Genomic DNA, 13,408 nt, shown 5'->3' on the forward strand with positions numbered 1-13,408 from the left:
ACACATCACATCCCATCTCTTATTGCAACACATGAGACACGTCTATGCCCTAACATAGCAATGATGACCAAAACTATGCAAAAATTGCATAAACCCAACTCAAGTAGGAAAAATTCGCTAAAACTCCTTTTATTTCAACAAATGGTAACGTCTACACCGTAACACCGACTCGGTTTCCAAGCCATGCAAAAAATGTGTAAACCCGACTCATCTTTGGAAAAACATCAATTTGCCCCTTTTTATTTAGCAACGGCTTTTTCTACCCCTTTAAATGATGAGTAGGGGTGTTGCTTGCCTTTTTCTTTTTCTTGACAACAAACAAATATATACAACATAACTCATTTTTTGATTTTTCATGACCTTTTCACTTTTCTATTTTGTTTTTTTTTTTTTTTTTTTTTTTTTTTTTTTTTTTTTTTTTTTTCAAAACCTCTTATTTGTATATAAAGCCAAATCATACCAAATTCCGACCCAAATGGATATGTATACTATCCATCACTATGTCCCAAATCACCTCCTACAACACAACTACAAAAACCGACCAATTCTTGATTAAGGAAGGGTGGTTATGGGAATGTAGCTATCTAGGTGGGTTTGCCAAATGAAAAGGGCTAAGCTCAAGGGGGTGAATCAAAAAAAGGAAACAATGTAGGGAATAAAACAAGGCTATTTGGCTATGTGAGGTTCATATAAACTGATTTTTGCTTCATATCATATACACAAAAATGTAATGCAATTTCATGATCTAAGGACGATGCGACACACTTATGCGTAATGATGTGACACGCCTCGCGAGGAGACCTACTCTCGAACCTAGATGAGGGCGGGGTATGAATGTACCCGCCCTAGGAGGCTCTACCCTTACCTTTGAGTAGGCCGAGTCGAGCCAAAGGTCTAGTCTACGGCTCTAGGTCTCACAAGATCGGTCTAAACTCGTTGGTCAAGCCCTCCTTCCTCGGCTAACTAAGAGGCCACGGGCGCGAGTCACGAGGAGGGGAAAGGCACTATTGGGCACATTAGTTCATCATGGGGGTACTTGGTTCCCTTCCTTTGACCATGCTCTTCCTTAAAAACTTATTTACAAACTCAAATGCAAAAGAAAGAAATGCAACAAGTATTTAAATGTGAACAAATGCATGCGGAAATTTAAACAAACATGAAATGAAACGTGCAACAAATTGGCTAAACCTAGCAAAGACATCAACACCAAGATTCCAAACGGTCTCCCAAGGAGACACCCAAAGCAACAAAATTCCCATTCTCCTTCAAAATATCCAAGATACCAAAAAGAAAGAATAGTAAAAGGAGCAAGAGATAGGAAGGGTTATACCGAGCGGTCTTCTAGCTCCTTTTTGCCTCAAGTAGTCAATGTGCCAAGCCAAAAGGTTAGACAAAACATATATATACAATGCAATTTTTTTGAATTTTCAGAAATTTTTCAATTTTTAGGCGTTTTATCTAATTTAATAAACATTTACAATTATAAACAAATATTCACAAGAGTGGATATTTCCCTCCCCACACTTGAGATGTACATTGTCCTCAATGGACAAAAGCATAGGGAGTGAATAAGAAAAAGAAATGAACATTTTTTTGATTTTTGATTTTTCAAAGGGAAAATAACATATTTTTGTGATTTTTGGTTTTGAAAAATTAAAAAGACATATTTTTGGTTTTTTTAGGCCCTCCCCACACTTATTTATAGACATGGGAGGGCAATTTAGTGAAATAAAATAACATGTTTTTGGTGGTTTTTGTCTTTTTTTTTTCTTTTTTTTTTTAGTTGGTTTTTATTTTATTTTGAAAATGCAATGCATGCTCTCTTCTATATGCAAAATCGAAATGACAATGCAAATTATGCTAAGTGAATGCAATTACTAAATGTGACGATATATTACAAAATTGAAATCTAATGCAATCCTATATGATGATGCAACTAAATGAATTATCAACTAAATGCATGCGAAAAATTTAAACATGAATGAGAAATTTGGATAAAAGGGAGAGATCGTACTTGTCATTTGGATTGATTGTAAGGAGCATACCAAAGGCTTTGGATTTGAAAAGGGAGTAATAATAGGCCATCAACTCGGCCTCTTGGGACTAAGACCCCATCACATCATCAAAATCTTCATCATTGATATCATCTCCGGTATTTAAATCGGAGCCTTGGACTAAATCCTCGGGGTTGAAGGTGAAGTTACCTCCACTACCGCCGGCACCCATAAGACCTCCCGTGAAGTCTCCACTCATGTTCATCACACCTCCATCACCTCCCGTGAAACCACCACCGGACCCCGACGCACCCGCATCACTAGCAAAATAGGGCCGAACTCCCCCTAACCATTGGGCATCATGCCCCTCCGGTCTAGACTCGGGCATAGGCGGGAAAACGGGTCGCGCAAAGTAGTCCGGTTGGAGGTTAAAGCCTCCGCGGACCATACTCCCATCCTTTGGGTAGTTCCCATCGGGCCAAGTGAAATAAGAGGGGTGAGGGTCCTCATAGCCCACGTAATCCCGTCGACAAAAATCATCATAGATGGGATAAGTACCGGTAGCTTGATCATAGTATATCCGGTCCAACTTTCTCCCCAACACGTCCCTCTCACTAGCGGCCTTCGCCGTGGCAATGTCCATCCTCTCCATCCATTCGGTGAGAGACGGAGGTAAGGGTGGATAAGTAGGTTGACCCGAGGAGGAGGCCTCCCCTTGTTGAAATTTCCATGGTGGTGGTTGGTGAGTTTGAGGTGCGGCATAACGTAGGGAGGAGGGAGTGTCGCGTCTACGGTCCCTAGAATAAACCCGTGGGATATTGGGAGGAGGTTGGTCGGTGGGAGGGTCTTCTTCAATATCAAGGAGATAGAACTCCTTGTCCTTTTCAATTTTTACCTCGGTAACATTTGGAAGCCGGATTGAATTCTTATGATTGATTTGCCAATATTCAAGATCGTCAATGGGGCTCACCTTGAACCACTCAAGCTTGGTGGCCATGTAGTGCTTTGTCAAGTAGGTGTCCCCGGGTATCCAATTCATCGTGGAAAGGTCAACCGGACGGTCCATGTTGCGGGCAATTCGGGTGATCATGCCACCCACATGTATCGGGGTTCTATGCCCCGGAGAACTAGCAATCTTGGATAGATTAAGGGCTAGGTAGTGAGCCACATTAATTCGGAAGGGGGTGGGTTTCGTGAACAAGTAGGACCCCAAAATTTCAAGCTCGTGGGTCCTAAACACCCATGGCTCATCTACCGCAAGAACGGTGCACCCCATACATCTATGCCACACCCGAATGACGGGATTGTGGCAACTCATCGCGGGCCTTTTTACCCTTTTTACCCCGGGTTGATCATCAAGGCCCGAAATCGCCTTCCAAACACGAGAGTAGTGAAAATCAGCGGGTGGGGTATGCGACGCCGCATTTTCTAGCCCAAAAATTTGAGCCAACCGACCCAAAGTGATGTTGTGTTCCCGGTTCATTAGTCTAAAACTAAGAGTGGCCACCATCCCAGATTGCCGGTGCTTGTTAATCTTAAGACTACTCAAAAATTCCCATGTAATCCGGGGGTAAGTGTACTCATGCATGGAAAATATGCCCCTCATACCACACCCCGTAAACAAAGCTTCCGTCTCCCTAGCAATCCCAAGGGTACACAAAGACGGATGATGAAGGAACTTAGTAGGGGTGAGGGGACGATTTTTAAAGAGAATAAACTTACCCTTCTGCGTAGGTGTGGTAAACTCGACAGTGGGAAAGTCCGGATCGGGGTAAGTGTCGGTTGCGGCTCGAGCAATCAAATCGGCTTGATCTCTAGCAATGTCCGCCCTTGTTCTTCTTCCGGCCATCTTGATGATTGGAGGAGATTGGTGAAGGTAGGAGGAAGTTTGATTGAGTTTTAATGGAGTTAGGGTTGAAAAAGGGGGAAAAATAAGGAGGAAAGATGAAGGAAGAAAGAAGAAATGAAATGAGGAAAAGGGGTTATCGCGTGTTTTAATTTGGTCTGATGGTGCGTTTTGCCGGTTGGTGAACCGGCAGCCGGTCTGCCGGTAAAACGCACTCCTCTATTTTCTATTTTTCGAATTTCTCCTTCAAAATTTTTGACCTCGCTGCCGGTGGACCAACCGGCTGCCGGTCCACCGGCAAAACACTCCTCTCAACTTATTTTCCCAAATACCAGGTGTGTTATGCTGGTGAGCCGGCTGCCGGCCTACCGGCAAAACACACTCCTCACTCAAAATTCTAATTTCCCAGCTTCAAAGTATGAGTGTTATACCGGTGGGCCGGTTGCCGGCCTGCCGGCAAAACACTCCTCTTCACCAATTCTTCAAGTTTTCTGCCTTGCCAGGTGTGTTATGCCGGTGAGCCGGCTGCCGACCTACCGGCAAAACACACTATCAATCATCAATTCTTCTTCTTTTGTAACTTGACATGTGTGCTATGCCGGTGAGCCGGTTGCCGGCCTACCGGCAAAACACACCCTTACTTCAATTTTTCAAAATTTTTTGTTTGGCCTCGCTACCGGTGGACCAGCCGGCTGCCGGTCCACCGGCAAAACACAACACACAGCTATTTTTCGTTGTGTTCTTCAAATTTGTTCAATTTTTCTTCAACTCAACTTTGAGCTTTTTCATTGACCACGGGATTCTTGTTTTCCTCAATTACTTCGACGCATGATGTCGGGATTTCGGGTCAATGAAAATAATGCTTGTGTTCTTCAAAAGTGACCTCCGTCACCAATCCAAATAGACAAAATACGACTCCAAATCTCTCACTACTAGTCTAGAATGCAAGTTATATACAAAGATGCATGGGTTGCCTCCCATGAAGCGCCCTTGTTTTATGTCGTAGGCTCGACGGAGTTATGAATGACAATCAATAATTTTGAAGGTAGGTAGCAATGGAGCTCATGTTCTTGATGATAGGGGTTCCGGCGATGTAGTGCTTTAGCCGTTGTCCATTTACTTTGAATGTTTGGTCTCCATCGGATACTTCAACCGACCCATAGGGAAAAGCTCGGACCACGGTGAAAGGCCCCGACCACTTTGACTTTAGTTTTCCCGAAAATAGCTTGAACCTCGAGTTAAAGAGGAGAACCAAATCCCCCTCCTTGAATTCCCTCCTTATAATAGCCTTGTCATGGAATCGCTTGGTCCTTTCCTTATACAACCTAGAGCTCTCATAAGCCTCTAGTCTAAATTCTTCAAGCTCATTGAGGTCAAGTAGCCGCTTCTCCCCGGCGCTTTTCAAGTCAAAGTTAAGGAGTCGGATGGCCCAATGAGCCTTGTGCTCCAACTCAACCGGCAAATGGCAAGGCTTCCCGTACACCAACCGGAATGGTGAAGTTCCTATTGGTGTTTTGAAAGCGGTCCGGTAAGCCCACAATGCATCATTAAGCTTGGTAGACCAATCTTTCCTTGACCGGCTCACGGTCTTTTCAAGGATCATCTTAATTTCACGGTTAGAGATTTCGGCTTGGCCGTTAGCTTGTGGGTGATAGGCAAGGCTCCGCCTATGTTGCACCCCATGCTTCTTGAGTAGAGCATCAAGAGTCCTTTCCCGGAAATGAGTTCCACGGTCACTAATCACAATTCGTGGAACTCCGAACCGTGGGAATATGATTGTCTCCATGAGTTTGGTCACTGATTTTGCGTCACAAGTCTTTGTTGGAATTGCTTCAACCCATTTGCTCACGTAGTCCACCGCTACAAGGATATACTCATTCCCATTTGATGAGGGAAAAGGGCCTTGATAGTCAATGCCCCATACATCGAATACTTCCACTTCAAGTATGTAGTTCATTGGCATTTCATGCCTCTTTGAAATGTTGCCACTTCTTTGGCATTTGTCACACTTCTTGACGTAGGTGGCCACATCGTGAAATAGGGAAGGCCAAAAGAATCCACATTGGAGCACCCTCGCGGCGGTTTTCCGTGAACTACCATGCCCTCCACTTGGCATGTCATGGCAATGAGAGATTATGGGTTGGACTTCTTCATTGGGGATGCATCTTCTAATTATCCCGTCGGCACAAGCTTTGTAGAGGCACGGTTCTTCCCAAAAATATTGCTTAAGGTCATGGAAGAATCTCTTTTTCTTATGGGAATCATAACCGTGTGGGATGACCCCGGATACCAAATAATTTACATAGTCCGCGTACCACGGGGTATCCATCAAAGCAAGTGCAAATAGTTTATCATCCGGTAATGTGTCATCAATTGGCAATCCATCTTTATCCTTGACATGGAGTAGCCGAGAAAGATGATCGGCTACCACATTTTCTACACCTTTCTTGTCTCTAATCTCGATATCGAACTCTTGTAACAATAGAATCCACCGAATCAAGCGTGGTTTTGACTCCTTCTTGATTAGCAAGTGCCTCAACGCCGTGTGATCGGTGTGCACAATTACCTTAGAACCCACCAAATAGGAACGAAACTTGTTCATGGCATATATGACCGCCAAAAGCTCCTTTTCGGTGGTGGTGTAGTGTGATTGAGCTTCATCCAAAGTCTTGCTTGCATAATATATGGCATGGAGTTTACCATTCTTCTTTTGTCCAAGCACCGCTCCCACCGCTACATCACTAGCATCGCACATCAATTCAAAAGGTTCTCCCCAAGTGGGAGGTTGCATAATTGGAGCGGTGATGAGAGCTTCCTTCAACCTATTGAAAGCATCCAAACACTCATTAGTAAATTCAAATGGCACATCTTTTCCAAGAAACAATGTTAAGGGACGGGCAATCAAAGAAAAATCCTTAATGAATCTCCTAAAAAAAACCGGCATGCCCAAGAAAACTCCTAATTCCTTTAACATTAGTGGGAGGGGGTAGAGTTTTGATCACTTCAATCTTGGCTTGATCAACTTCCAAGCCCTTACTTGACACTACATGACCCAAAACAACCCCGGATGTCACCATGAAGTGACATTTCTCCCAATTCAAGACTAGACCACTCTCTTGACATCTCTTCAAGACCTTACCCAAATTAGCTAGACATCCATCAAATGAGGTGCCTACGACCGAGAAGTCGTCCATAAACACCTCCATGATATTCTCAACATATTCGGAAAATATAGCTAGCATGCATCTTTGAAATGTGGCCGGCGCATTGCAAAGCCCAAAGGGCATGCGCCTATAAGCAAAGGTGCCAAATGGGCACGTGAATGTGGTCTTTTCTTGGTCATTAGGGTGAATCGGGATTTGGAAAAACCCCGAAAACCCATCAAGGTAGCAAAAATGAGAATGTTGGGCAAGTCTTTCCAACATTTGGTCAAGGAAAGGGAGGGGGAAATGGTCTTTCCTAGTTGCCTTGTTGAGGCGCCTATAGTCTATACACATTCTCCACCCGGTTGTGACCCTTGTTGGAATTAGTTCATTCTTATCATTGGTGACTACCGTGACCCCGCCCTTCTTTGGCACAACATGCACCGGGCTCACCCATGCACTATCGGAGATAGGGTAAATTATGCTTGCATCATAGAGCTTCAACACCTCCTTCCTAACCACTTCTTTCATAGCGGGGTTAAGGCGGCATTGAGGCTCAATGGAAGATGCACTCTCATCCTCCAAATGAATGCGATGGGTGCAAAAAGAAGGGCTAATCCCCTTGATATCATCAATTGAGTACCCAATGACATCCTTGTACTTTCTCACAACATCAAGTAATTTTTGAAGTTCGGTGTCATTGAGTGCACTATTGACAATAATAGGGTAAGTATCATTAGGGCCAAGGAAAGCATGTTTAAGAGTAGAGGGAAGAGGTTTCAACTCCACTTGAGGAGGCGTGGATCTCTCCTCTTTTTTACCATCTCCTCTCAAGCTTTCAAATTCTTTGTCCGGGTCTTCTTCAATTGTTGCTTCCATAGCTAAAGCATACTCCCGGTGCTCCTTGCAATCCTTTACCTTGCCCTCAAGGAACCCTTGCAAACCCTTGTCTTCATCAAACTTCTTCATATCAACCCATTCTTCGACCACATCAATCATATAACAAGACTTTTCTTCCGAAGGCTCTTTCATAGCCTTGTTCAAGGAGAATTCAACCTTATCTTCACCCACTTGCAAAGAAAGCTTCCCATTCTTCACATCAATCATGGCACCCCCCGTAGCAAGGCATGGGCGCCCTAATATGATGGGAATATTTGAGTCTTCGGGGATGTCCATAACATAGAAATCACATGGAAATGCAAGTTTCCCCACCTTGAGCGGGACATCCTCCACAAGACCAATCGGGTATCTTACCGACCTATCGGCAAGTTGGAGAGAAACCCTTGTTGGTGAAAGCTCATAACCTTTCAACTTCTTGAAAATTTTGAGGGGCATAAGACTAATGCTAGCCCCCAAATCACACAAAGCCCTCTCAATGTGCACGGTCCCAATCTTACAAGGAATGGAGAAACTCCCCGGGTCTTCAAGCTTTTGAGGAGCCTCATTCATGAGAATTGCACTACACTCCTTGGATAAGTTCACCGTGGTTGTCGGGCTCAAGGAGTTTTTGTTAGAGATGAGCTCCTTCAAGAACTTGCCATAGCTTGGAATCTCCTTTACGGCATCAATGAAAGGCATAGTAATGTTGATACCCTTCATCATATCCATGAACTTCCCATACTTTTGTTCAAGTTTGGCTCTTGCCAACCTTTGTGGAAAGGGAACCGGTGGTACATAAGTTCGTACCACTTGTTGTTGAGGCTCTTCAACTACCCTTGTTGGTTCATCAATCACTCTTGGAGTTTCCACAACAATTTCCACAAGCTCATCTTTTCCCCCCTTTTCTTCAATTACCTTAGGAGGTTCAACCACCATTTGAGGTTCAATGACATTACCCGGTCTACTACTCTTCCTTTTCTTGACAAATTCCCGGTCTTCCAAATCTCTACCACTCCTCAAGTGAATAGCATTCATGGTTTTCGGATTTTCCTCGGTTTTACCCGGGAATTTACCTTGGGAGGCTTGTAGTTGGCTCATTTGGGTAGCCAATTGGGAGATTTGGTTGTCCGTCATTCGTTGAGAGGCTTGCATTTGGGTTCTAAGTTGGTTGATGGATGTGGTTGTCTCTTCTTGTTTTTGGGTGGTATGGTTGATGAATTGTGTTTGATGATTCATCATTTGTTCCATCATGAGTTCCATGTTTGACTTTGGTTGGGTGGGTTGTTGGAATGGTTGGAAATTTTGTTGGAAAGGTTGGGTGGTTTGTTGGAATGGTTGGGTGGTTGGTGGGTTAAGTGATTGGAATTGTTGTCTAGGTTGGAAAGTTCTTCCTTGGAAACCCGGTGGACCTTGATTAAATGTTGTGTTTTGTTTTTGAGTTTGGAAGTTTGGTTGTTGTGATTTTTGTTGGAAGGTTGGGTTTTGGACATTTTGAGAGGCATAGGAGAAGTTTGGGTGGGCTCTCAATCCGGGGTGATATTGGTTGTTGTTAAATGCTTGCTTGGCCGGACTAGACTCCCATATCCCGTTCACTTGCTCCATACAACTTCCATCTCCAACCACCAAAGGACACTCATTGGGTGGGTGTCCTTGGTCTCCACAAAGCTCACAACTATAGACTTGGTTCCTCATAGAAGAATTGCTAGATGTCTTGCTTGAGCTCATCAAGGCTACTTGTTGCTTAAGCTCTTCTATCATCTCTTTCACTTCCACATTGTTGGCCGACTCGACCGTTGACTTCCCCTTCCTCTTGTGCCTATCATTGTTCCAATGAAAGGTACGAGAAGCCATTTCTTCAATAAGTTCTTTTGCCGTCTTGTGATCTATCTTATCCAAAGCTCCTTCCCCGAGCCTAATCAAGGTTCATCTTCATCTCATTGTTCAACCCTTCATAGAAATTGTTGATGAGCTCATCATCCCCAATACCGTGGTGAGGACATAGCCTTTGGAGGCCCTTGTACCTCTCCCATGCTTCATAAAGGGTCTCATCTTCTTGTTGGGTGAACCCTTGGAGCTCACTCTTGATTCTTGCGGTTCGTTGGGGTGGGAAATACTTGTTGAGAAAAGCCTTAGAGACATCATCCCAAGTCCGAAGAGAGTCGGGTTCACAACTTTTAAGCTATTCCTTGGCACTTCCCCTCAAAGAGTAAGGGAAAAGCCTAAGGCGTACGGCATCTTCCGTGACTCCATTGGCCTTGAACATGTCACAACTATCCAAGAACTCGTTGAGATGCTCGTTGGGGTTTTCGGTGGCTCCCCCTCCGAATTGGTTCCTTTGGACAAGTTGTAGCAAGGTGGCTTTCACATCAAAATTGTTGGCTTGAATGGGTGGCTTCACAATACTTGGATTCACCACCTTTTTCGGAGCCAAGTTATCTCTCATAGGAACCGCGGCCATTGTTACTTCCGTTTCCGGTGTTGCAAAAGGATTTTCGAAAGTTTCAAAGACCCGTGGTCCTTCTTGAAGGTTCTCAATTACTGGATTTTCTTGAGGAATCGGTGTTTCTATAAGCCCTCTTCTACGGAGTGAATTTAGTCTTCTCGCGGTTGCTTCGATCTCGTGGTCAATCGGGCGTATTGGTTGACCTCTTCGAGCTCTCCTAACCATGCAAAAAGTCCTACACACTCAAGAGAGGGATTAGTAACAAAAGACTTAGTCTAAACAAGAACGAAAACAATTAATATCTAGCCGAACTCCCCGGCAACGGCGCCAAAAACTTGATGGTATCAAGCTATACCTCGCAAGTGCACGATTTTATCATTGTACACTATTAAGGGTCGATCCCACAAGGAGCTAGGAAGATTACTAATCGTTTTAACTCTATGGTTTAGCTAAGTCAACAATAATGGGAGAAGGTTATACTAAAGCTACCAACAACAAGGTAAAACAACTAAATAAAGAAGTAGAAGAAAGAGCAAGATAAAATAAATAGATGTAAATCAAATGATTAAAAACCTAAGACTCGGTTCTTCCCAAACAAATCGTAATTCCACACAATCAAATCTCTAGGCTAATCACAAGGGTAGTTAGGTGAGGAGGTGACGACTCTAATTCGCCTAAGCCCCCCCTCTCGGGTTCGAAATAGGACACTAGTGCTACCCACCAACCCCCCTCTCGGGTTCGAAGGTCGGAATCCCTAACTCAATACCCGACTACCCCAAAAACATGCATTATTCCCAAGGTAGTCCAATATTTGCTAAGGTCATTAAGCCCCGTCAATTCCCGGGTCATCCCACTCCCTCTCTCGAGGGTCGATTTCAAACGCTAGATTAGAGGTGTTCTACCCCGGTTCTCCCTTTCGGTCTCAACCAAGGTCAACAATAGGGTCAAATCACGGGTATCCAAATCACAACCTAACCAACTCTCGTTGGTGGTCAAGGGTCGTAAGTCAACACTACCCAAAAGTCAACCCTTAAACCAAGTCAATCCTCTAACCTACCCTCACCAATTTCCCCAAATAATTAGCCTTTATGAAATTCAATTAGTGAAATTACTCATGTTGGGTCAAACCGAGCCCTAGTGGGAGACTACTCACTAATCATGGTCCTAATTGTAAAATAGACAATAAAGATGGAAACTTTGGTCACAAACATGGTGGGAAGATGAAATTCACTTCTAAACATGCAACAATCTAACAATAGGTGTAAAGGAAAGATGATTTAATCTAATAACAAGAGTGATTAAACCTAAAGACACAATCTTTAACCAAATCAACTCAAAGATTAAGTCTTTGAGGACAACTACCCAAGGAAGAACAAATGAAAGAGAAACAAAGGAAAGATGAACAATGAAAAGATAAACAATGATGAAATTAACAACAACAAACAAACAACACCAACAATCTTAACATAAACAATCAAACAAACATAAAAGAAGAACAAAAATGTAAACAAATGAAAATAGGGAGAGAATTAATACCAACAAAATAGTGAAAGAGGAATTTGGATAGAAATAATATAGAAGGAAATCCTTCAATCTTCTTACAAACCCAAATTCAATCACTAATTGATTGAAGAACTTCTCTAATTAAGGAAAGATTAACAAAGAGATTAAGAAAGTTTAAAGCTTGAAAGGGTAAAAATTTTGGATCTAGGGTTGTGTGTACAAAAGGGTTTAAGAGGGGGTATTTATAGGCTTGTACAAGATTAGGAAGAAAAAAGGAAGAAAAGCCCAAATCCCGTCTGCTGCGTTTTGTCGGTGCACCGGCAGCCGGTGATCCTACCTGTAACACCCGCGAATTTCCCTTTTTGACATTTAAAATTTATTAAACCGTTTGATTACGTTATTTTATATTTTCGAATTATTCAATGTAATTAATTTTATGTCAAATACGATTTCTATAAACGTATTATATAAAAGCTCATTTTTATAAAAATACGTATTATTAAATTACATTTTTGAGGCATAATTTATATAAGAATTTATATATGCATATTTTAGTCGGGTAATTATAATAGTGACAGTAATAATAATAATTTCTGTCTTAATTTCCGTCTAGCTGTAGACCGTCACATTTTCATATATAAGACTAAATTTTTTCGGACCAATCTGATCCCTGCTACACTCACCTTATCTCTAACTTTTATTATTATTATTATTATTATTATTATTATTATTATTACACCCCGTCCCCACCCCCCTTGATTCTCCCTTTCTTTTTCGTTAATGTTGAATCAACAGCAGCACAACAACAACATTCAACATAACCTCACACCATTTCCGCCGTCCTTACTCAGATCCCGCCTCCATTCTCAACCAAATTCGATAAACTTTACACCAAACTCTTCCTCTTTCCGTCCTCCTTCCTTTTATGTAAGAAAGGGACCGACTTTCTTCACGTTTCAGGTCAACCGCCCCTTTTTCAGTTCGAAATTCCTTTTTAATTTTGTGTATTTTGTGTGTAGATATTAACTCGGACAACTCGGAGTAGCTTTGAGTCGGAAATGTGAAGAGCAAAGAGGTAACGGTGATAGGTTACTCGACATTATGTCAAGATTACGTGTTTATGTGAATCGTTTATTTCATATGTATGTTTATATGCTGTTTATCTTGCTCCCTGATTGTGTTTACTTGACGAAAAATCGAGTCTTTAGCTCCATGGTTATTTACTTGTATAAGATGGTTGTTGTTGTGGTAAATTGGTCGGAAATGGAATGGACAATTTTCATGGTTCGATTGCATTGGACGATAATGAAGGCTTTCTTAATTGTTACAATACAAATTAAACCCAACTAACTTGCGAAAGAGAGAGCTTTTGAAGTCAGCATCTTTCTCCCCTTTCTCACCTTCTTTTGTAACTTGGGTTTACTGGATTCGCTTAAGCTCCTAGTGAATCGCGAATGAGTTCGAGTGTATTTTTGTAGAGCTTACTTGTAAAATATATTATACTTTATTAAACCGTGTCAGAAACTAGATGTTTCATAGCGGATTTGGCAACATGCTCTAACTTGTATCGAAACAAAGTTATGCTAATTCTTGATGTTTT

General features: G+C 42.4%; 1 non-coding gene across 1 annotated transcript; it reads left to right on the top strand.

Annotated features, from left to right (window-relative positions):
- The first annotated feature begins 9,844 nt into the window (after window positions 1-9,844).
- LOC141658072 (small nucleolar RNA R71) lies at window positions 9,845-9,951 on the top strand. Its single transcript, XR_012548981.1, has one exon. It is a non-coding gene; the product is annotated as a small nucleolar RNA R71 (small nucleolar RNA).
- The last annotated feature ends 3,457 nt before the right edge of the window (window positions 9,952-13,408 follow it).

Source organism: Silene latifolia, chromosome 5 (assembly GCF_048544455.1).
Source record: "Silene latifolia isolate original U9 population chromosome 5, ASM4854445v1, whole genome shotgun sequence".
Classification (NCBI taxonomy): domain Eukaryota; kingdom Viridiplantae; phylum Streptophyta; class Magnoliopsida; order Caryophyllales; family Caryophyllaceae; genus Silene; species Silene latifolia.